The following is a 20852-nucleotide window of genomic DNA, read 5'->3' as shown; positions in this document are numbered from 1 at the left end:
GAAACCTGATTTTCTGACTGAGGTTAATCTTCTTGAGTCAGAGATGGCTTCTTAAGCTCCATTCAACTGTTCCAGGACAATATAGTGCAAAACAATAAAAAAGTGTTGGAAAAGTCACAGCAGACTTTTTTTTGGGGGGGGGGGGGCTGAGATTTTAGCCAAGGAGCTATGTGTTAATACCTGTCAAAAACATTTTAGTTTGTCTAATTGTCTACATGTGTAACAAAAACCTTCTGAGCAATATAATAACCACAGAAGGAACATGCTGCACTGTTTGTCAAGTGAATCTGTAATGTATTTGAAGTCACTAACTACCAGCCCATCACTCGAAAGCTATTGTGCTAAAAGAATTTGTTCTTTTCTGCTAATCACCCACTGAAATCTTTTTCGCTTCTTGCAGAATGATAATCTATTTTGTAAAAATACTTTCTCCTTCTCCTTTCTGGCTTCTTATACAACACTCATTGCGTCAAACTGAGAATACGCAAGTGAAGCTGTACAGAACAAAGGTATTTTTGCTTGCTTTTTCAAGCCTAATGACAGATGCTTTACTTTCTCAGTGCTGTGTTTCAACTTTGCACAGGGCCAAACACAAATGGAAAACTTTTCATGTTTCAAAGTTCCAGAGCCTTCTAATGATCTGTTCACAGTTTGAGATGCCCTACAAATGCAACAGCTATCGGTCTTGACACAACGATCACTCCATATCTTGCAAATTCCCATTGAAGAACTGTATCTTATGTCCTCCAGAGCTGCTATAATGGATAAACTGGTCCATTTTAGAGCTGATATAAACAAGACCACCTCACTGGCTTCTGCAGAAATTCATTTGGAGATAGGGAAGTAGTCGCACCTCCCCCCCCCCGGCTTAATTTTCAGGTAAAGAGCACAACATAAATCTGAACTGCTGCCTGCATCACTGTGCATACTGGCAATACAGGCATGTGCCACTTAATGACCTTCCACTAATGACGGACCATATATACAAAAGTGATCAAAGCACAACAAAGAGGCTCTTAATGAGGCAGTTAGGTTTCCCCTAGCTTGCAGCAGAGTTTGTGTTAACACAACAGAAAGGTTCTTAACGTAAAGAAGAGGCCATCTATCTCCAGTAGCCTGTGCAGTCAGCTGGCATCTGACGGGGAGTGTCTGTTTACACAATAAAGGCACTAGATTGGGCTGAAAGGTTGCTTAATGACATAATCACATAACAACAGGGATTGGAGAAAGTATCCCCATCATTAAGCGGTGCACACCTGTAGTTATAATTGTCATGAATTGGTATTGAATGATATTGGTACTTTGATGGAAGTCTCTTGTTTCTCATCAAAAAATTGCCTAAATAATGTTTAAGCTGTATATTGGCCTTGTTGATCATGTAAAAAAGGGTTTGTTTTTGGTGATTGATTGATTGATTGATTGATTGATTGATTGATTGATTGATTGATTGATTGATTGATTGATACCTTTATTGGCATAAAACAGTTTTCAGGAAATAGAAACAATGGACAACATAGTATACACACAATAAAAGATAAGCATGACCAACATTAAAGAAAAAAAACACAGACAAGGTAAAACAGCCAGGCATAAAAAACACTCACTATTCAATACCAACATTCAGGGGAGCAAAATTAGAAATATTTACACCTGGTCAACAGAAAATATAAATATCTCACTACATTTAGAGAGCAGGACTCATTTCTCCCGTCTAAAAAACAACAAACAGTATCCATTCTGTGAGAATTTTGCAGAAATGGGGATAAAAATTGGTAATGTAGATCAGTCTAGTGAGGGCAGTAAGGTAGCACATGAGGCAAGGTTTCTTATTGTACTGAAGATCCATGTATATTGCAACTCGGTTATAGCAGATTCACAGCCCAGTCCTACCCAGCTGCACTAAACAGCTATTGCTGCAAACTGTGCTGGATCCGAGCAGGCTGGAGGTCTGCTTGGAGTAAGGGGAGGCATTCGTCCCCTTACCCCAAGTAACGCCGCAGCCTGCTCAATGGGGCTTCTCGAGTCTGCCAGACTGACCCCCCTCCCAGGCTGGTCCCACCCCCATTCTGCCCTCTTCCTGCCCAGAGACACCCCCAACCCTCCTGCCACCCTCCCCACACATCCCCACCACTCAGCACTTACCTTAGCTCTGGTGGTGGCCAGGGCTCCTACTACTGTGTCAACGGGGTGGCGCAGGCCTCCCCGCCAGCAACACTGGCTCTCTGGGCTCAAACGTGCCTTGCCAGGCTGAGGTGGTTTTGGATTGGGCTGCCCATCTGGATATGTTTCAATACTGCTTGGCTGGTGGTTGGTTTGTTTTATTATGATAATCCATAATACTGTACTAACACATGTTATTCTGTATTTCAACTTAGGGCTTGTTCACACACGCATTACGTGTCTTGATTACTCAGTGCTTAATGAGTCTGAAATGAATGTGAGACTGGGCCTCATTGAAAATTATTGTGAGTTGCCACCAGGTGATCTGAACTTCTGTTTGTGATAGCTATTAATGATGGGTCATGTTCACAATCAAATCCTCATATGGTGCTACAGTTGGCAAATGATTTACTCAATTTATGGGTGAATGCCAAGGATATCATTCTCAGACTCAAAGTATCACACATTGAATTCTGTGGCCAAACAACATGCAACATGAGAGAGCCATAAGAATAACTCTTGACATGTTTAACTTTAAAGAGCACTCCGTAAGCGATAGTGTTCCTAGCAAATCTATCTTCGGGGAAACTGTGTGATTAAACTTGGTTTTCTTTTTCTAGATTGAAAACCTAGAAACCTATTTTGCTTCTAAGTTTCTAAAAACAAAAATTAATAAAGCAAACTGATATTGGCAGTCTGTATGAATGCACCACATTTAAATGCAATCTAAGCCCTTCGTTTTCGTTTTTGTTGTTTTTATGAAGTTGAAACCCTGTATAACTTTTTAATATATGTTGATTTCCTTTGAACTGTGCTATATTTCATATGGAAATGTCACACTTTTTGTGATAGGAAAAAGTCATCTGCAACATGAAAGTAGTCCTTTGATATTAAACTACGAATAATATGGCTTGTTCAAACCTATGCAGCTGATTTGGTTCATTAAAAAAAAAACTTTGGCATAAGACTTTATTATTTCAGTTTGACATGCGATGGGGAAAGCACAGGTGTATTCTCCCATTGGCAATGCCAGTGTCCAGTTGCTGGAGGCCCTGGAGGAAAGCCCCAATAGCCCTTCATGGCAGCCCCACCTTCCTCCTGATGTATCATTGACAGCCCAGTACAATGAGTGTCTACTCAGAAGTAAATCTCATTGCTTTCAATAGGGATTACTCCAAGGTAAATGTGTATAGGATTCCAGCCTGAATCTATCACTGCCACTACTACTGAGGTTTAGGGGTCAATCCAGTTAGGAGAGTCCTCTGATGGGTGATGGGTGCAGACCCTAACTAGCCAACCTTTGAGAGCCAACCATTGACACTAGTTCTGTATGCAAGTGCCTTGAAGTACGCAAGCACTTAGTACGCAAGTGCTTAGTACTAAGAAGCACGGGATTTGAGATATGTTTCACACTTCTTCTAAAGATGGACCAGTTAGGGACTTCACTCTGGCACAATGCTCCAGATGGCAGGGGTATCTGAGATCCATTTGCCTGAGAGTAGCTTCAGACATTTGAAGGAGAATGAAAAGTGCAAGTACCCCTGATTTTTCTTGTCCCTGTGCTAGTGGCAGGGGCAGGTTATTGGGAACCAGGGGCAAACCCATGCATTGGGCCACACATAGCAACTCCCACTTGCCCCGGATTATGCATGCCACCAGTGCTGAAGGTTCAGGTATTGGTCTGGCCAGGTTGGTGCTTTGATGGGTGTGGGTCCTCAGCCAATGTCCAATCAGGCCAACCCTGGATGCCTGTTCCATAGGGAGTTCTCCATAACATTCAAGGTGAAACATTAGCATTTTCTTCCAGTCTCTGAGTGAGATGTATCAGCAGTTCCTATATTGGGAGGTTGCACGTTCACCATGGTTAAAAGACTGGGGAGGGAAACCACATTGGGAACAGGAGCAACCTCTACCAGGTGGCCAAAGTCCATGAACCAGAGGGACATAACCTTATGAGCAAGGTAAGGAAGGCAAAAAGTGGATGTGATTGGGAAGTTACATATGAGAAGGGGAAGGGGCTTCGTGTCGGAGAGAAGGCCAAGAGAAGGATCAGGGTAATACAGCTTCCCCCCAAGCAAATACTTTTTTTAATCCCCCTTCTGTTACTATTAGGCCTGAGACCAAAGCATAATAATGCATATTTTTGAACATTAGTTTGCATATGTTAATTACATTACATACCCTTTCAGGAGCTTGAAGCACACCCCAGATTTCATGGACTGTGTAACGGGTGCATTAAGCAGTGGTTCCTATGGCAAAATGTTTTCCCTCAATCCTGTCAACAGGGTGCAAGTGCGGAAAGGGTCTCATGTTGCGTAGTGTCTACGAAAACTGCATTAAACATGGCTACAAACAGAACTATTTTATAGCATTTTGTCTATATCTGAGAGCACACTCCTAAGTGCTCATTGGGCAGGCACAAATCCCTCCTGGGCAAGGAGCGGGAGGTGGGGCCAGGACTCGGCAGTTAGGTGGAGCAGATCCGAGTAGACCCATTGGGGCCACTGCTGTTCTCCCTGGGGTAAAGGGGAAAGTTTCCCCTTGCCCTGGCTCAGCCACAGTCCGCCCCAAAAGCGCTGGATACAACACAGGCCCGCTGGCCTGCCTGTTCCAATGCAAGTTAGGATTGCACTGCCCGTCTGTTAGCATAAAATGCCTCACCAGAACTAAGTTCACTTGGTTCTGAATTGTAATTTAAAAGACCTTGAAAGTATCAGATGAACACTGTAATTTATAGCTTATATATGGTCATGCTTTGCTGCCATGTTCCACAATCCTGTGGTTCAAAATATGGTTGACAACTTTCATTCTCGAAAGACTATGGTATAAGCCTACAGCACCCAGTATTCCCAAGCGGTCTCCCATCCAAGTACTAACCAGGCCCGACCCTGCTTAGCTTCTGAGATCAGACAAGATTAGGCATGCGCAGGGAGCCCCATCCACACTTGTGCATGGTTCAAAATAGCTGTATTGGTTACTTGATTGGGGGGGGGGTATTTTTTCCACTTTATTTTATTTGGTTCTCCTATTTTAGGCCTTACTCCTTTAACATGAATCAGTTCCCTATGCAAATGCTTAACTTCCTTTTAATCTGAATCTACAATTTGATTGCCCCCAAATACAGGCGTTAACGCTATTGTGTGTTTTAATTCTACAAACAGTGCTGACATTTATGCCAATCCCAGAAAGAATTATCCTCTTGAAAAACTTTGTAGCATTGAATCAGACAAGTTGGCATATGGACACTGAGTGCGTAATCCTGTGTCAGTTCATTAAAGTATTGTGTAGTAATTGACTGCAATCCTATCCACACTTACTCAGGAGTAAGCCCCATTGACTATCATTGCTTAAAGCCTATACATAGTAGCCTGTTAAATGTACAGATCTGTAACATTTCCCCAAATGTAGTCAAATAACATGTTCACATCAAGTCAAATATATTAAAAATAAAATACACATTGAAATGAATGGGGACCCACCTGAAATTGGCTCATGACCGACTTAGTGGATCCCAACCCACAGTTTGAGAAACACTGATTTGGTTCCAAGCAATTGGATTTGGTTCCATATTGATGTAGCTGAGAACAAGCAAAGCCAATTATGAGTTAAGACAATGCGTCCTACATCAGTCCCACTGATAAGCAATCGCCCTAATTCTGCATGGGTAAACACTTCTGACATGCATGAGTCAATTTTCATTTGATGTAAACCCTGAAACATTGCTAAATTGGGCTCTGCTTTTCCATGGTTGAAAAAGTTAACAAGACACACTTGCACACACCTTTTTTGGTTTGAACATCTTCCACTGTGCTTGTTCAAGAGGCATTGGTTATTTATTATTATTATTATTATTATTATTATTATTATTATTATTATTATTATTGGTTTCAACAGAATTTGGTTATTATTATTGGCTTCAACAGAATTTGTTTGGGAATTATTCAAATGCCCACACTGTGTGCTGTTTTTACTTGTAATATTTTATTTTCTACAAGAAGGAATGTATATGATCATGGAAACATTGATCTACAGGTGTGAGTGTGCAGCAAAAGAAGCCAGCTGGCGGATCTGAGCATATCAGTCAGTTTTGCCTCATATTGCAGCAAATACTCAAGCTGTCATGAGCTATAAACTTTGGTACTCAGAGTGTAAATGTGTCAAAAGTATTATTCCAAAGTATAAAATCTGACGAGAAGCATGACAGGTAACTCAAATTCTCAGCACTAGTAGGACCTCATTCTGGAGTCCTGCATTCAGTGTTGCAGGCCTTGCTGTAATGGTTCAGAAGTTGGTCATAGACCTAGAAGATGCAGGTTCAAATCCCTGGTCAGCCATGAAGCTTCTTGGGTGACTTTGGGCCAGTTACTCTCGCTCAGCCTCACCTTCACAGGATTCTTGAAAGGACAAAAGGAGAGGAGGAACTATATACACCACCCTGAGCTCCTTGGAGGAAGGGTAGTATAAAAATGTGTCAATAAATAAGTATTTTTGCAATGACTATTGATGGGTAATTACAAATTCAAGAAAGAGTTCGAAACAGAACGAGCTAGAAAGCAAAATTATGAGGAAGGGCTGACAACTTCTGGTGTAGGGGGGAAATCATGAAATGGGGTATGCCACCAAATTTATTCCTGGTAGAATCCAACTGAAAATGCTGTCCATACCCCAAGGATTTGATGGGAGGGGGCTGTTTTTGCCCTTTCTCTCTAGCATGGGGCAAAACACCAGAGGTAACCACCTTATTGGAGATATTTGTAGCAAAGGTTTGAGTTTGATAGCAGTTTGGGCTGCAAACATTGCTGTCCTACCTGGGATGTGTTTGGCTTGCAAGAGGATCCACCTACCCACCCAAGAACACACATGAGGTCAGCCGGTCACCTTTTGAGGGCCAAGGAGGAACATTTTGCTTTTCCCTATTGGCTTGTGTTTGAGAGCTTTCTTCCCCATCTCCTCCAGGCAGTTTGAAAGGGTGTGGTGTTTTGATCAGGTTAGACACAACTGGCAGCTATGGTACATCAGGAGATGAAGAACTGGAACTAAGGTGCACTCAGAGATATATGAATTGGCCAAGGAAGTCCAGAATTGGTTTCCAGAGGTTCTTGACTCAGGAATACTAATTTGGAACCCCTTGGCCAAGGATTGCGAAGTCAGCCTCAAAGTCTGGGAGGAGAGCTATGCAATCCAGAACCTCCTTGACCCCTTGCCAGTGGTTGTCATTGATAAACTTGGATTTAGATGATCTATAGCTTGGAGTCAGGATGGAAATGCTCAAAAGGGGGAATAGAGAGTAGATGACTTCTTTCTTCCAAAAAGGAACCTGCCATAGAAAGGAGTGAGGTGTTATAAGAAATAGAACCTGCTATAAAATTTGATTTTTTTTTTATAAAATCATAACCCATTTTGAATCTAAACTTCTTATCTTGGGTATATTGGGATGTGTAGGTAATGTGTGGCTTTGCCTGTGGCAGAACTCTAATAAAATTAAACCAGAGACTGAATGAAATCTGGTGGTATAGTTTCAAGACATTCATTTGTGGAGATAAGCCTCTCTGCATAAGCAACATTAAGGCGATGTGTCTCGATAAAGTCATAATGTGATATATGTATCGCAGGCCTCTGTGTGTACAACACGACCAAGAGATGGTTCAGCTTAAAGAATGGGAATGCCAAGCCCCTGACACATTGTGTTGGTCCCTCATAGCTACTTGTCACAGGATGCAGGACGGCTTTGGATTTCATTAAGAGCCCCCTACCCTTCCCCCAATAATTCCAGCAGTGCTCCAAAGTGCACAGAACTTCTATCACTCTCCAGATTCTGGAAATTTTCTTGCTGTCTCTGGGCTGCCTTTCAAAAAAGTGTAAGGCCTGCCAAATATGTTTTCGGGGTGTTGTTTCAAAAACTATGGTCTGAAAGAAAGAAATGGTTTGCCATGCCCACAAAAAGTGATGAATTTACATTTTAGGAAGGTAGTTTAAAATCAAGCATGATGGGAAAAGCTTCCAGGCTATAAAAGAGAACTTCAGCCTTGGGCTTGTTGGAGAAAGGAAAGCTCTATGAATCTCAATAATGGATCTGTGCAGTTGTCTATGTTAACTTCAGGCACTGAATATATTTAACCTGAGGTACAGTTCGATTTTATTTTCCTCAACCAGGTGTTACCAAGAAGACTTGGAACATATTGCTGAAAACATGTAAGTAGGAGGGAGAAATAAGCAAGATTCCTGGAAAAAGGAAAGTGCTCACAATCATTACAGCTTCAAAACAAGAATGACTTTCAACTTGTTCTGTAACTTGTCAGGCATTTTGAACAGAAGACTCTAAGATAGCACCTGTAAAATCAGGATCAGCCTGTCCAGGAGATTCTGTGGGGTGGTCAAGAAGCAGATTAGTAAGGTGAGTACCCCTCAATTGCTCCTACTTCTCCCACTCCCTACATTCAAAGAGAAAGGGGGGAAGGAACAAAAAAAGAAGTGTGGCAGATAGGAGAATAGGCAGCTAAAGCATCTCAGATACTGTAAGCCCAATGGTTTTCATTCACTGTGCTGTGGCACACTGGTGTGTCGCGAAAGGTCCACAGGTGTGCCATGGGAGTTTGGGGGATGATAATTTATTAATAGGGCTATTGGGGAATGTGAGCCCCCCTGCTGGCAGTGCAGTGAGCCTTGTCAATTTTCCAAAAACTGATGATGTGCCCTGACAATTTTAATGCTTTGTCAGTGTGCCGTGAGATGTAAAAGATTGAAAAGAGCTGCTGTAGCTGACCACTGCCCTTTCTTCTATCTTTCCTCTTGGACTTCAACCCCATCTTCTTTTCAAATATAGGGATCCTGAGCAGCAGCAAAGGATGTCAGGACACAGTGGCGTAGCTGCAGGAAAGCGGTGTGGTAAGTACTACAGGCACTGCAACATGCCAGTGTAAGCAGCCCTTCCCATTTGCCATCGGAGCCATTCTGGGTGGTGACGGCAATGCGCAGGTGCTCACCGAACCAAATGGTGTCTCCTGCATGTTGCCATCGCTAGCCAGAATGACAGTGAGTGGGAGGGGCTGCTTACACGGTGCATTGCAGCACCTGCAGTACTTATTGTGCTGCTCCCTGTAGCTGTGCCACTGACAGGACAGTAGCATCATGTCATTCTTTCTCAGGCATCAGGAGGTGCATACAGCATACTTGGTTGGCTTGAGCTACATAAAAGAGATGGGAACTTCAGTATCTGTAGACCAAGTCATGAAAACAAGTGTTTTTTTGCTGATTCGTGTGGGCTCAAGCCACACGTGTCAAACATTCAGGCACATGCTCACGTCTCTCCATGTGAGGGTCCTGCACATGCCCAGAGCATGGAGGAGGGAGGTACTTCTTCTTGTCCCCTGGACTATCCATTGGAGGGAGGATGTGTCCTGATTTTGTGTCTCTGGGGGGAGGGAAGGGGTGAGAAGGAGCCATTTTTGGCCATAGGGACAAGTGGGTTTTGCAAGCAGGGAGGAGCTGGAGGAGGCAGGGGGAGGTGGTTCCTGGAGCGATATAAAAAGAGCCACCCATGGCTCTTGTTCTCATTGCATTGCTTGCAGCGGGGGATCCCACCAACCCCATTGATGCCCTGTTGGGATGGCTATATCACCACTAGAATGTTGGATAGGTTTGGGCCCACAATTGGTCCCAGCTTTCCCACTGGCAAGGACCTCATTGCCTCACTCCAGCCAGGTCAGGTGGAGTGGCTGATAATAGTGCTTGTTCTAGGAAGCAAGGAGACAAAATGGCAGCTGGGACAACCAATTGCAAGAGGGGGCCTCGTAATGTCACTTTTCTTTCCGATAAAGTCAAATGAAATATACAGCAGAGTAATGAGGGTTATTCATTGATTGCCTCAAACTGAGAAAACTGCTTAAAATAATAGACCCAGTTATTAGTGGGAGATCTCTCCCATAGTGAGAAGTAAACTTTAAGAGGCCCAGATTGTTTTGTTTTAAATGCACATTCAAGTAGCCATTAAGTTCATCAAAGCTTCTTACAACTTATTTTTGGTAAGGAAATCTTATTCTAGAAAGAAACAGTGCTGAAAAATGGCCTAAGAACCAGTAAAGAAGATTATGTAGATTGATAAGCCTTTAATGAAAACTGAGAGAGAGGATTTGGGCTCCAATAGTGCTTCTCACAGCCGCAATTTTTCTGTTGATCTGCAGACACAGAGTTCATGACCGTATTAGAAGCATGGGTAGTGCAGTGCAGTAGGAATATGGGCACATGTGTGCATATATTCCTAATAAAGAATGATGCAATTAGGATCACACCATCATTTGTTTTCTGGATGGATTTCAGCTTGTGCCCATTCTCTACATTCATCTGCTTCAGCGCAAAATGCAATTAGTATTATTTCATCCATAATAACCAGATTTTTAAAAAAAATCGCTGAAACATCAGGGCTGTATACAAAACATGCCAATTAGTGCTGCTTCCAAGGAGCTAAATAGCCATTTAAAAAAAAATATGATAATGGAACACATCATGATTCCTTCTCACAAAGGATTTTTGTGGTTCAGTGTAGGTAGGTGCATTTATTCACTTCTGTACAATTCATAGAGTCATCATTGTTATTTAGATTTGATGCTGTGTATCTTTTACATCCCATACCCAAATATATTTCCTATATTGTTTTCAATAGGGCCTATGTCCAGTTGAGCATGCGTGGGTTGACACAAAATTGATTAAGAACATAAGAACAGCCCCACTGGATCAGGCCATAGGCTCATCTAGTCCAGCTTCCTGTATCTCACAGCAGCCCACCAAATGCCCCAGGGAGCACACCAGATAACAAGAGACCTCATCCTGGTGCCCTCCCTTGCATCTGGCCTTCTGACATAGCATTTCATTTATCTGAAGAGGTTAGAGAAACATGGTAAAAATTCTTAGATGGGTTTCGTGCATCCCTAAACACTCTCACATTCTAATTTTATCCGAGTTGTCTCTGCAGTTCTTTGATAATGCAAATGCTGCGTCATAATCCTGCAGTTTTTGTCTTAATTCCTTCATTGCTGCCAGGTCCATTTTTTCTGGGACATTCTAAGAAAGTGACAGGTGGTACTGGAGAGTAGTTAAGAACTTAAGTCAGCACCTATTTTTTAAATTCATTCATTTATTTGCTTTTGCAACAGGAAATCCCACAAATCTTTTCAGTTCATTATATTCTTGCACAAAGCAGGTGGAATTTCTACTTGTCGCTGCTTAAAAAAAAAAATTTCTACTTGTGTCTGCCTTTCAATAAAAGAAACTGAATGACTCATATGAACCACCCATATATAAAGACTGAATAAAGCTGGTATTATGAATGGGAGATAAACTCAAGTCTGAAAAGACTAAAGAGACAAAGCAACCAGTCTATAAATCTATGCCAGTTTACATCAGGCTATGTTTCATCCAGTAAATTAAAGATTGATGTCCTCCAAAGCTTCAATGAATGTCTTCATTCAAAAATAATCTCAGTGAGCAAGGCTGAGCCAATCCTGGAAACACCAATTCCTATTCTAGAGTAGTCAGCTCCATTGGCAACAATGAGGTTGGTTAGATTCAAAATATGCATGAAATTGCAAGAATAAACTCATAGAACTGAAGCATGGATCCCCCTGTATCACAGCTGTCTGCTCCCAACAGTACTTGAACCAAGGTTCCACCACATTTAGTCAGTCATAGGTTGGCTTGAAAGAGACCACAGTCCAGGGTTAAAACTAGTCCCAATAGGTAGACTGCCACCACCCCTTTATACCAGTCCTCCAGCCAGGGAAATCAGAGGTCTATAGGCATCCCAGCTATTCTCAAGTCCCAGGATTCCTTCATTTCCAAGCACTGGCGAAACAAAATAACATGACTTACAATCTTATCTGGGCCTTGTGCTGTTGAAACACACATTTCAGCAACACAGGGCGATTTGCATTAGCACAAAAGTCAGGCCTGTCACATGCATCTGGGCTGCGCAAATGAGCAGCCCTCTGGTACATGCAGGTTGGGTGGCGACCAGAAGGACTGCCAATGTCAGTAAGTTGGTGGTGGGGTGAGTGTCATAGGTGGGGAGGGATAGGAAGGGGCAGTTCCTGTTCCTGCAGGGGGAGTGTAACCCCAGTTAGAATAGGTGGATAATTTAGTACCTGCATCAAGGATTCCCTGATAAGGAGGACCTCCATCTCATCCAGATTTAATTTCAGTGGCCTTCATCCAAACTCCAACTACCTCCAGTCACGACAACAGCTGCTTCCCTGGAATTCGATGACAAGGAGGGATAGAGCTGGATCTCAGCAACATTCTGGTGACACCCTAGTCCAAATCCCTGGATGATCTCTGCCAGCGGTGTAATGTAGCATTTGAACAGCATGAGGGACAAAACAGAATAGAAGCACACTTGGCATTCCCTATGTAATAGAATACCCACTATATTACCTGGTTATCGTTACCGGGAGGAACAAAAATTGCTGCACTTTGTATTTCCCAATTGCTGTTAGGATTTAAAGTTACAAAAACCCTTGACTTCCGACGGGCGGACTTCCCTCAAATGAGGAGGCTGGTTAGAAGGAGGTTGAAAGGGAGGGTAAAAAGAGTCCAGTCTCTCCAGAGTGCATGGAGGCTGCTTAAAACAACAGTAATAGAGGCCCAGCAGAGGTGTATACCGCAAAGAAAGAAGGGTTCCACTAAATCCAGGAGAGTGCCCGCATGGCTAACCAGCCAAGTTAGAGAGGCTGTGAAGGGCAAGGAAGCTTCCTTCCGTAAATGGAAGTCTTGCCCTAATGAAGAGAATAAAAGGGAACATAAACTGCGGCAAAAGAAATGTAAGAAGGTGATATGGGAGGCCAAGCGAGACTATGAGGAACGCACGGCCAGCAACATTAAGGGGAATAATAAAAGCTTCTTCAAATATGTTAGAAGCAGGAAACCCGTCAGAGAAGCGGTTGGCCCTCTGGATGGTGAGGGAGGGAAAGGGGAGATAAAAGGAGACTTAGAGATGGCAGAGAAATTAAATGAGTTCTTTGCATCTGTCTTCACGGCAAGACCTCGGGCAGATACCGCTGCCCGAACGGCCCCTCCTAACCGAGGAGTTAAGTCAGATAGAGGTTAAAAGAGAAGATGTTTCAGACCTCATTGATAAATTAAAGATCAATAAGTCACCGGGCCCTGATGGCATACACCCAAGGGTTATTAAGGAATTGAAGAATGAAGTTGCAGATCTCTTGACTAAGGTATGCAACTTGTCCCTCAAAACGGCCACGGTACCAGAAGATTGGAGGATAGCAAATGTCACGCCTATTTTTAAAAAGGGAAAGAGGGGGGACCCGGGAAACTATAGGCCGGTCAGCCTAACATCCATACCGGGTAAGATGGTGGAATGTCTCATCAAAGATAGGATCTCAAAACACATAGACGAACAGGCCTTGCTGAGGGAGAGTCAGCATGGCTTCTGTAAGGGTAAGTCTTGCCTCACGAACCTTATAGAATTCTTTGAAAAGGTCAACAGGCATGTGGATGCGGGAGAACCCGTGGACATTATATATCTGGACTTTCAGAAGGCGTTTGACACGGTCCCTCACCAAAGGCTACTGAAAAAACTCCACAGTCAGGGAATTAGAGGACAGGTCCTCTCGTGAATTGAGAACTGGTTGGAGGCCAGGAAGCAGAGAGTGGGTGTCAATGGGCAATTTTCACAATGGAGAGAGGTGAAAAGCGGTGTGCCCCAAGGATCTGTCCTGGGACCGGTGCTTTTCAACCTCTTCATAAATGACCTGGAGACAGGGTTGAGCAGTGAAGTGGCAAAGTTTGCAGACGACACCAAACTTTTCCGAGTGGTAAAGACCAGAAGTGATTGTGAGGAGCTCCAGAAGGATCTCTCCAGACTGGCAGAATGGGCAGCAAAATGGCAGATGCGCTTCAATGTCAGTAAGTGTAAAGTCATGCACATTGGGGCAAAAAATCAAAACTTTAGATATAGGCTGATGGGGTCTGAGCTGTCTGTGACAGATCAGGAGAGAGATCTTGGGGTGGTGGTGGACAGGTCGATGAAAGTGTCGACCCAATGTGCGGCGGCAGTGAAGAAGGCCAATTCTATGCTTGGGATCATTAGGAAGGGTATTGAGAACAAAACGGCTAGTATTATAATGCCGTTGTACAAATCTATGGTAAGGCCACACCTGGAGTATTGTGTCCAGTTCTGGTCGCCGCATCTCAAAAAAGACATAGTGGAAATGAAAAAGGTGCAAAAGAGAGCGACTAAGATGATTACGGGGCTGGGGCACCTTCCTTATGAGGAAAGGCTACGGCGTTTGGGCCTCTTCAGCCTAGAAAAGAGACGCTTGAGGGGGGACATGATTGAGACATACAAAATTATGCAGGGGATGGACAGAGTGGATAGGGAGATGCTCTTTACACTCTCACATAATACCAGAACCAGGGGACATCCACTAAAATTGAGTGTTGGGCGGGTTAGGACAGACAAAAGAAAATATTTCTTTACTCAGCGCGTGGTCGGTCTGTGGAACTCCTTGCCACAGGATGTGGTGCTGGCGTCTAGCCTAGACGCCTTTAAAAGGGGATTGGACAAGTTTCTGGAGGAAAAATCCATTATGGGGTACAAGCCATGATGTGTATGCGCAACCTCCTGATTTTAGGAATGGGTTAAGTCAGAATTCCAGATGTAGGGGAGAGCACCAGGATGAGGTCTCTTGTTATCTGGTGTGCTTCCTGGGGCATTTGGTGGGCCGCTGTGAGATATAGGAAGCTGGACTAGATGGGCCTATGGCCTGATCCAGTGGGGCTGTTCTTATGTTACAGAACCTGACCTTTCAAGAGGCTCTTTATTCTGTTTTTCCTTTCTTTGTAACAACAGAGTACTTGCCGCTTTGAACTCATAAGAAGCAAGGTTTCATTACTTTCAAGCTCTCCAAGTAATAAAGTTTCTACTTATAACTGTCCTTTCAGCATCCTCCAAATGCTTAATAGTCACCGTTATTGACATCAATGTTGTCGGTTTTTATTTTTTACATCACAGAAACTTGTGATTTGTATTTCGAATATGCCGTTCTCGAGCACCTGAACCTAAAACTCATACCACTGGACATCCCTATAAAATGTCTCCTGGCTGCAGTCTGACATAGATCAGTTCTTATGATATTAATATCGAAGGCCTTTTCCATGGTTATGTTCCGCGGGAGTTTATATAAGCATTGCTTTTATGAAACTGAGTATCTTCACACCCACAGGCATCTTCCCTTTGTTATCACATCAGAACTGATGACCTGGAAGTTCTGGACAATCATTTCTTTATTAAATGGACACCATCCTGTAGTTCATTGTTGCTCAGTGCAACTCTTCATGAGGATGTTCAGCAACTCTTAAACAAGAATATTCTTAACTTGCTGTTCTAAAAACACTATTCTTCCATTTGCTGTGGTGCAATTTATATGATAGGGAGTGACTGGACCATTGCATCCTGGACAATGGAGTCCCAGTCAAATGTGTCCCGGTACTGGACATTTGCACCTCTTTTTTTGTGTCCTGGAGATTTGTGTCCCAATATATCAGCCATTTTCAACTGCTATGCTGTGGCACACTGGTGTGCTGGAAATGGTCTGCAGGTGTGCTGTGCAGGTTTGAGGGAAGGTCATTTATTAGTAGGGCCATTGGAGGATGCGAGCCCCCTCCAACAACATGTTGTGCCTTGTCAATTGTCAAAAAACCGATGGTGTGCCTTGATAATAGGGCTGCGACAAGAGGTTTAGGATTCATAACATGGCGTTTGCTGCCCAGTTATAGTTTGTGTGTTGCCCAGTTATAGTGGGATGCAAATGACTGGGATGCAAGGAAAACCAGACACAACTTCCAGGGACACCAATGACCAGGGCACAATCATCCAGGACACAAATACCCTAGTACCATGATAAGCATAAACCAGGAGGCCAGGAAGGAGGGATAGGATATCAGCAAAGCTGCTACCACCAATACAGCTCCCTCCCCTTGCTGGTCTCTACATTATTCCCCTTCCCCATCTTTCCATTTCCTGCTCACCCACACAATCTTGCCTGCACTGGGACTGTTCTGGAGGCTGCTAGCGTGCGGAACCAGCTGCAAGGAATAGATGATCATACTTTGCAACCACTTTAAAACATGATGCACCATCAGAACATGAGTTCCCATGGCACAGAGGGCCAATAGGGTTGGGCTGTCAGGCAAATGACAATACGTCATCTATTTGTTTTTTGTGTGTAGGACAGTGAGATTGCTAGCAGCCCTTTCCAGCCTCCCAACTCCCAGGAATGTCCTAGGTCACACTAGCCATTCATCTACCCACTGGGTTTTCATTTGTGAACTATTTTTAGGAGTTTATTATTACTCTTTGCTGATCACACCATAGGAACCCCCACTGAAATCAAAATAAAGTGTAATGCATAAATGTGGACTTGATTTCAAGATGACTACCTATGTGCCTCATTTACTGACTTGGAAAGAGAGATAAAATTTGTTCCCTCACTGACCAGTCAGCAAGATAGAATTAGGGAGATAACACCTGGGAAGACATATTCCACCAGCAAGCATTAGACGGACAGCAAAATATGTTAAGGACACTGAGTAAATAATTATCTGTGAGTTATTTGCTCACCTCTGCCCTCAGCTCCGTCTGTTCATGCTGATGATCTTGGTGCAACCACATCTGTTATTGTAAAAATGCTGCTGTGACACAGACAACATCAGTGCCATTTGATCAGTGATGAATTGTAGTTTGTGTCGGCCTAAAACAATAAATAGATTTTATCAGGGACACGGATGGAAAGGTGGAAATAGAAGGCAACGCTTCATCTAGAGCAAATCTTGACCTCTGATTATGAGTCCTTTGTACTACATACAAAATAAGTTACTTTGCATTTAACACACATCTCCAGTTTTAAAAACACATCTTTCATATCATACATCAAACTACCACAGAAAACATGCATGAATATTTAAGAAACGCAGAATTCATTTTAAACAGCAGAAGTGCCAATATGATTTCTGTGTTTCAGAAGATCAAAAGCTATGGTATGAAGAAGTGAACAAATTTCCATCATCATCATCGTCATCAAAAACATTTATACAAGGCTTTTCAATAGGAGTAGTTCACAAAGCTGTTTGCATAGTAAAATAAATCAATAAATTGTTCCCTGTCCACAAAGGAAAAGATGTCATGCTGGGGTGAAGAGGGACAGCTGCTCTCCCCCTGCTAAATACAAGAGGACACCACTTTGAAAGATGCCTCTTTGCCAAGTTAGCAGGAATTATAAGAAAATCATTCCCTAATTCCATTTTCAGGACACACTCAAGCCCTTTTCACACACTATTCCACTGGCATTCAGTGGGATACCATCCACTAAAAGCCCCAAAAGTGATGCGCCCATTGGCAAAATCAGGTTTCCAAATCACATGGAGAAACCTTTCCCATATTCTGCTCTGCTGCTTGCAGACAAATGCTGAATACATGACTCATTGGAGAGATGCATTTCCTGTCTCACATATTTGCTAACCATAGGTGTGTGGGTGGGTGGGGGGGGGGAGGAATGAGAGGATGTTGCATGAAAAGCACTTCAATGAAGATGTTTACATTCTTTGACTCTAATTTAAAAACAAGATAGCATGTGTTGCAAGGTTTATTCACTGAAAGAATATCATTTAGGATCAATCTGCTTGATCCTAAAAGAGTCAGCCAAAAATTTTTTTTTGAAAAAGAGAGAACACATAATTAGATGCTGGAAATTTCCCTCTCAAGTATTACTTCTTAATACTTGTATTAGAGATATTTTTGTGTCACATACCCCAGTCCAAAACTCTAAAATCTTTTAACATTGGGAGCTCCTTTTTACAATGAAAATCTGTTGGGACTTACCTGAAGAGATGTCATTACCCTGGAAGTAATGTCATGGCCAGAAGTGATATCATAAAGAAGAAAAATTTTTAACACCTCACATGATCAAATTAAGCAAGTAATGGGCAGCCCAATCCTGAGCTGCCTGGAGCTGTGGGACCAGGCCTCCACGGAGGGCTCCCACCGGATCCAGTGCCTCCTGCGCTACTGCGGGAGGCTCCTCAGAAGGGGACGTTTGTCCCCTTCTCCCAAGTAAGGAAAACAGTCCCGCAATGGGACTACTCACTTTAGCGGCGACTGTTTGGTGACGGAGACCGCCGGGCTGTGGAACCCGGGCACCCGTCATGCGCTGGCCTGTCATGCGGGAGCCCGGCGGTAAGCCCCACAAACGTGCCTTATGGCATGTTTGTGACAGTGGTCTGCGCCGCAGAGGCGCAGCACGGACCACAGGATCGGGCTCTAAGTAAATTAAAATTTTACAATAAGTATGAGTTAAAAAAATTATTTAAAATACAGAAGAACCCTCGTAACCTTCCCAAGCAGTTTCTTTTCTGTTTTTAAAAATCCCAAAGGCCACAATCCTAACCACACTTAGTCAGGAGTATGCCGCATTGACTATCATTGTTACAAGCACATACATAGCAGCCTGTTGAAAGTAGAGCTCTGTAACATTCCCCAAACGCAGTGGTCGCAACGCCCCAGCCTGAAGGCTCTGCCCTCTTCCCCCTTAAGGGGCGGGGCATCAGATCGTGTTGCTCAGGGGGCTGCAGGGACTGGGATGCACTCACCAGTCCCTGCAGCGGCCATCCTGGGGTGTGGGGAGCCCTGCGTGAGCATCTGCAGGGCTCCCCAGTTCTTCAGAAGTGAAAGTGCAGCAATCGTGCTCCACTTCCAGTTTTGCGGAAGTGGAGCGCGATCGCTCCATTTTCACTTTCTGCAAGCTGGGGAGCCCTGCAGACACTCACAGGGCTCCCCACACCCAAGGATGGCCGCTGCAGGGACTGGTGAGTGCATCCCAGTCCCTGCAACCCCCTGAGCGACATGATCTGATGCCCCGCCCCTTAAGGGGGCAGAGCCTTCAGGCTGGGGCATCCCAGTCCCTGCAGCCGCCTGAGCGGCGTGATCCTGGGGATTGCATCACTGCCTCCCCCCACCCCCGCTGCCTCCCCTGCCCCCACAAAAACTTACAGCAGTGCAAACTCTCCTAGAAAGTTTGAAAACAGCTGCCTAAATGCATCAAATCTATTAAAAATAAAATGCACATTGAAATGAATGGGGACCCACTTGAAATTGGCTCATGACCCACCTAATGGGTCCCAACCCACAGTTTGAGAAACACTGCAAAACCAAGGCTTTCACTGTTTTCACTGTGATTTTTCTCTCTCTTTCTTTTGTAGTTGATGTTATCAGCAATGTGATTTGGACTCAGAGGCAAAAAAAAAAAATCCATTTCTAGTGTACATTGCACCATAACTTTATACCATTTCAAATACATATCACACCATCATAGTGTGTGAAAGAAACCACATAATTGGCACTATTTCTTTGGCTCCTTCATTCGTACATCACAAGAGCTTCATGGAAGGAGGCTATAGGGATCGTGCTGACCCCGAGCCTTGACATTTAATATAACAATTGTCATTTTCATCCTTTGCAATACCTCGTCTTGAAGGATTTCAACATAGTTACACTGGGTTCAGAAATGCTGGTGACGTTTTCCAACAAATGTCCTGTTAGATTTGCCCTGCGTGAACCCTGTCCAAACCCTGACATTCACTCTGGTTTATATTCTGTGGTGTGGAAAAAAAAGATGAGGCTATGAATTTAGACATAACAGCAGTGTGGAAATGGTTTTCATGTGGTTTCTTCCTATACCTCTCAGTGACACGTGGATGAAGGAGCCACATGATTAGGGGCCCAATCCTATCCAACTTTTCAGCACCACTGGCATGATTGCACCGGCACCGGAAAATTGGATAGGATTGGGTCCTAGGCCAGTTATATGGTTCTCTCACAAGCAACACCACTTGGGGCTCCTGGGTATAGTGAAGCTGTCATTTGAGGAAGCTATATAATTGCTCCCACACATGCAGCTCATTCAAATGAAGGTGTCACCGCAGGGAAGCAGCTCTCATGTGGTAACATATGAATTGACCCCGAACTTGATATTTTATAGTGTTATCTATAGTTTTGCACTAGCAGTTCCCAAACTTACCAGAGTAACGGCAACCTTCTTTGCAGCGGCCTCTTCATCCCAGCGCTCCCAGGTGCCGCCATCTTGGATTGCAAAAGATCTCAAAAGAATCGCATGAGATCTTGTGCGATCCAAGATGATGACATCTGAGAGAGCCGGGGATATGGGTGACACCATCTTGGACAGTGCGAGATCTCACAAAATTCTTTGTGCAATTGAAGATAGTGGCACCCAGGAGAGCTGGAAGAAAGGGTCACTGGGGACATCCCACAGTGCCCCTGTGAGTTCACCATAGCACCCTCAAGCTCTGTGGCGCACAGTTTGGGAGTCACTGGGTTTATACCTTTGCATGACTATCTTAAAGTATTTCACTGACATCAGGAAGACTGCTTTAAATTCTGGCTCTTGCAATCAGTTCGACATAGATAAATACATAAAATCAGTGTAATGTACATGCACATGGGAGCTGTGCCAGTTTGCTTGTATGTTTTTCTTTAACTGGATTTGTTGTTATTGTACTTCCTCTAGTACAAATCTATCATGGTAGGAAGCAAGCCTATTAATGGGTAACATAAAGACCACAAATAAGACTTGTGAAAATCATATTTGAATATGTGTGAGGTACCGGGAGGT

The 20852-nt window shown here is 43.6% G+C and overlaps 1 pseudogene; it reads right to left on the bottom strand.

Annotated features, from left to right (window-relative positions):
• LOC136638565 (zinc finger protein 135-like) overlaps nt 1-20396 on the bottom strand; it is a 38038-nt pseudogene extending 17642 nt beyond the window's left edge.
• Between the last annotated feature and the right edge of the window lie 456 nt (nt 20397-20852).

The sequence above is a fragment of the Tiliqua scincoides genome, chromosome 2 (genome assembly GCF_035046505.1).
Source record: "Tiliqua scincoides isolate rTilSci1 chromosome 2, rTilSci1.hap2, whole genome shotgun sequence".
NCBI lineage: Eukaryota > Metazoa > Chordata > Lepidosauria > Squamata > Scincidae > Tiliqua > Tiliqua scincoides.
Note: the sequence above shows the minus strand (reverse complement) of the source record. Positions and strands in the feature narration are given on the sequence as shown.